The following is a 5020-nucleotide window of genomic DNA, read 5'->3' as shown; positions in this document are numbered from 1 at the left end:
CTTGAGCAAGACACTTTATTTTACGTTGCTCTAATTCATTCAGCTGTAGAAATGAGTTACCACGTCTCTGGTGCCAAGCTGTATCGGCCCCTTTGCCTTTTCCTTGGATAACACTGCTGGCGTGGAGAGGGGAGACTGGTATGCATGGGCGACTGCTGGTCTTCCATAAACAACCTTGCCCGGACTTGTGCCTGGGAAGGTAACTTTCTAGGTGCAATCCCATGGTCAGTCATTACCGAAGGGGGTCTCAGCAGAATATATACATACATACATATATATATACGAAATTCCCGCTAAAATATTTTTATTTGTAACTGTGATTATTGATTGAAGTTAAGAATACATATTATGATATGCATGAATGCATTTATGTATGTATATGTATATATATATATATATATTATATAACATTTTGTAGGTATTCCTACTAAATCGTTATTAGGAGGTGTAGTTGCTTGAATGTCGTGACATGCAGTAGACTATGAAGGTCATATGTATTATCAGGTTTTACAGCTTGGTGTGAATTAAATGATTTGAATTAAATCAGGTTGGGTAATTGTTAAGGCACTGCATTTATATTGTGTGACTATCTCTGCACTAAAGCACACCGTCAGTAATACAAAAACCATGCATATATGTGTAACCGTACATATGCGTTTTCATTTATAGACATGCTTTTATATATAATAATAAATAATAAATGCGCCCTTTTAAAATCTAGCCAGGCTCATGGACCCGGTTTCCCGGTTACAATGGCGTATGTGTTCCCCAGCCGGACAGGACGCCAGTCCATCGCAGCGTTACTCATTTTTGCTAGCCGAGTAGACTGGAGCAACGTGAAATGAAGTGTTTTGCTCAAGAACACAACGCGTCGCCCGGTCCAGGAATCGAAACTACAATCTTACGATCTTGATGCTGACACCCTAACCACTACGCCACGCGCCTCGACACACACACACACACACACACACACACACACACACACACACACACACACACACACACACACACACACACACACACACACACACACACACACACACACACACATATATATATACACACAAACATATGCAAAGATATATATTTTTTTAACACGTAAATACTGATGAACAGTATATATAAAGGATAAAATCCTTTTTAAGATCAGAAAAAATTTTGCTGCCCTTAAATACAGACATAGGGAGCAATAGTTGTGCCCCGTTAAATAGAATAGTTACCCATCTGAATCCATCGTTATAATTTCGTGAAAAAAAAGAGAGGAGTACCTGTGGAGAATTGATGAGAAACCCACATCTCTTTTATAAGCTCGCTATAAATTTTCGTATTTTCCTGTTATCACAATTGCAGTGGGCTTTTATCATCAGATCTACATAGAAACCTAGAAATGCTTAAGCTTACCTCAAATTGGCTCCACCCCTTAAAAAAGAACATAATAGATTGATTCGCACTTTCAAGACACAATCGATTCGGGAAGTAGGAATAATGTGTAAACCATTAATAGAGATTTGAATGAACGTATGCACATAATAAGATATTCATATTGAATGCATGTGAATCCCCACCCACAAAAACCAATGAAACATACATTAGTGTTCTCTCGTGAAACGCACTAACAAATGCATGCATCAACCAAACCTAGTAACTGCAAATCCCGAGAGCTGTTTAGATTTAAGTAAAAGAAACTTGTCACTTCGTTCGTGACAGGTTTGAATTAAACAAAGTTTTAAAAAAAGCCAAAAAAAAAATGCACAAAAAATCAAAAACATTAAAATGAATTCCAAATATGTATACATACATACATCATACTTAACTATCTCAATCAATCAATCTGTCTGTGTTTCTGTCTGTCTGTGTTTCTGTCTGTCTGTGTTTTTGTCTGTCTGTGTTTCTGTCTGTCTGTGTTTTTGTCAAGTCTGTTTGTCTGTATGTATGTATGTATTTATGTATGTATGTATGTATGCATGTATATATCTATCTATAGGCACACACACACACACATCCATGCAAACTTTCGTACACTTGTGCGCGCACACATATGTGTGTGTATTTGTTTGTGTGTGTGTGTGTGTGTATGTGTGTGTGTGTATATGTGTGTGTGTGTGTGTGCTTGACTGTGTGTACTCAGTGTATACTCAATTTATGCACGTGCGATTATGGAAGTGTATGCATGGAGTAAATGGATATTGATACAAACAAAATTCGTGTTTATAGCGCTACTAATATACACTAATTCATAATTATTTACATAATTATATTAAAGGGTGCGGATAAATCCTATCAACATGCTAGAAACAGACGCAAAATGGCGCTCAAAACCACTTCCATTCTCCATTAGCAAGGTTGTAAGCGGATTTTTAGAACGATTTGGCGTCTGTTTCTAGCGTGTTGGCGGGGTTTAATCATATTCTCCCGTTAACAATAAAATGATATGGGTTTAATTTTTATTTCAAATTTATGATATGAAGCTTATGGTTGGTTCTCGATTATTAGGTACAGAAATCCGGATGCTATTGCGCGCAGACGATATAGTTGTCAGGTGTAATTAAATATTTTCTTTTCAATAGGCGTTTACACTTGAGCATAAAAGAGAGTATCAGGTCTAAATAGAAATTTAGAGTTTTCTGGAATATAAAAATTGCTACTATTCGTTATTTTCGCAGGATTTGGACAGGGTTGCTATTTCGTTTCATCTTGTCATTGTTATTTTGTTGATAGCTAAGCCATCATATACATTTTGATAAGCTAGTGTTTGTCTGTTGATAGTTACAAAGTAATCGATTTCTTGGTTGAATGTTTATTCGTGAGAGCTTTTCATTAAACTGACGTTTCATTTTTATTGGCTGTGAAGATGTCTGCGGCGGTGCATTTATAATTTTGTGAGAAAAAGCATGTGGAATAAGAATTTGCAGAGATGATACAGCTCTATGTCGGAGGAGTGGAGGCGCAATGGCCCAGTGGTTAGGGCAGCGGACTCGAAGTCATAGGATCGCGGTTTCGATTCCCAGACCGGGAAAACACCTAAAGCTCCACGAGGCTCGGGCAGGGGATGGTGGCGAACTCTGCTGTACTCTTCCACCACAACTTTCTCTCACTCTTACTTCCTGTTTCTGTTGTGCCTGTAATTCAAAGGGTCAGCTCTGTCACACTGTGTCACGCTGAATATCCCCGAGAACTACGTTAAGAGTACACGTGCCTTTGGAGTTCTCAGCCACTTGCACGTTAATTTCACGAGCAGGCTGTTCCGTTGATCGGATCAACTGGAACCCTCGACGTCGTAAGCGACGGAGTACCACGACGATGTCAGAGAAACGTTGAAGTTAATTTTGCATAAAATTCTGGCGATGATATTTGCTATGCAGGATACAAGACCACAGGTGATGCTATTTGGTATATAGGATACAAGGCTGTAGGTGATGGTATTTACTGTATAAGATACAAAATCATAGGTGATGGTAGTTGATATGTAGGATAGAAAGCCACAAGTGATGGTATTTGGTATACATTTGTTTCTATATGGGATACAACTGATAGTTTTGACGAGGGATCTTAGTGAAACTTCATGAGATCTCTTTGTTGGGTAAATACATGATTAATACATTCAAATGTATTATTGGAGAGCCTTGTCAATCTTTGAGACTGGGGGAGGTGGAATGAGACACATATTTCGCGCTTTTGCTGTTTACTGGAGTAAAAACGTTTGTGTGTAATTGGTAATTTCACCGTCGCTGTTTTATATTATAGCATCATTGTAAAGTACTGGTATAAGGGTTGAACATGAGAGCTCCATCTGATATATCAGAGGAAAGTTCAAGAAAGACAGAGAAAGGAAGGAAAGGAGGGATGTAATGCCATGGAGAAGGAGAGTAACAGGTTAAAATTTACAAGGGTTAAGTTCACATATTCCATCTTTAAGTTATGTACATGTGTGTGTATGATTGTGTTTGTCCATTTGTGTATGTGCCTGTGTGTTTGAGGTTTTGTATTTGCATCTGTACATCAGTCCCTAAAGATGGTGTTAGTTTGTTTACGACCCTGAAACTTAGTGCTGCAAAAGATAGCCACGGAATAATTATTAGTCTTTAAAATCAGTACTGGGGTCAATTTGTACGAATAAATCACCAAACACGCTGCCCCAGCTTGACTGTAGTCCAATGACTGAATCGAACAAAAAACAAAAAGAAAAAAGTTAAAAGCTATGCACACATCATACTCTGTCTACCTTAGGCTCAAAGAGGGAAATTTTGGGGGCAGTGGTTAGGCGATTACATCGACCTTAGTACTGTTATATATTTTTCGTCGACCTCGAAAGGCTGATAGGAAAAATCGGCCGCAGCGGAATTTGAACGCAGAACGTAGAGGCGGATGAAATGCTGTTAAGCCTCCTAGCTAGACATACTTACATATATATGTATACATGCCCTGCTTCAAAAAACTTGTGAGCTTGTAACATTGGGTTGGTGCATAATTATTGCGGCTTCTTTTCAACAAATTTTATTCAACAAAAACAATAACAGCATGTAACAAAAACATCTTTAAATGATTATTCCGGCGCATATTTACCATTTATCTCAATTACTTTCCATTTGCTTGGCTGACGGTCAGACCGTCATTTAAAGATGTTTTTGTTAAATATTGTCATTGTTTTGTTGAATAAAATTTGTTGAAGGAAAGCCGCAATAATTATGCACCAACCGAATAGTTATATAGGTCTTAGCAAAACCCATGAATTTTTGTTGAACGTTTATAGAAATCGTATTACTAAAAATGCTTACATTTTATATAATTATAAATGAGGGGAAAATAGAATTATAAAATAATTTCTGTTAAACACGTACGTGGTGGAAACACACAAACACATCAATGTACACACACACACACACACATATATATACACGCATGAAATTACATATATTCAGTTGATATGTGTAATTTCATGCGTGTATATACATAGACACGAAAATATATATACAAACAAACTAATCACTACGCAAGGAGTATATACATATATATATATATA

General features: G+C 37.3%; 1 protein-coding gene across 5 annotated transcripts in view; it reads right to left on the bottom strand.

Moving 5' to 3' along the window:
* LOC106872763 (FMRFamide receptor) overlaps window positions 1-5020 on the bottom strand; it is a 285188-nt gene that overhangs the window by 72957 nt on the left and 207211 nt on the right. The gene's annotated exons all lie outside the window — the stretch shown is intronic.

The sequence above is a fragment of the Octopus bimaculoides genome, chromosome 4 (assembly GCF_001194135.2).
Source record: "Octopus bimaculoides isolate UCB-OBI-ISO-001 chromosome 4, ASM119413v2, whole genome shotgun sequence".
Lineage (NCBI taxonomy): Eukaryota > Metazoa > Mollusca > Cephalopoda > Octopoda > Octopodidae > Octopus > Octopus bimaculoides.
The sequence above is the reverse complement of the archived record's forward strand: the minus strand, read 5'-3'. Positions and strand labels throughout refer to the sequence as shown.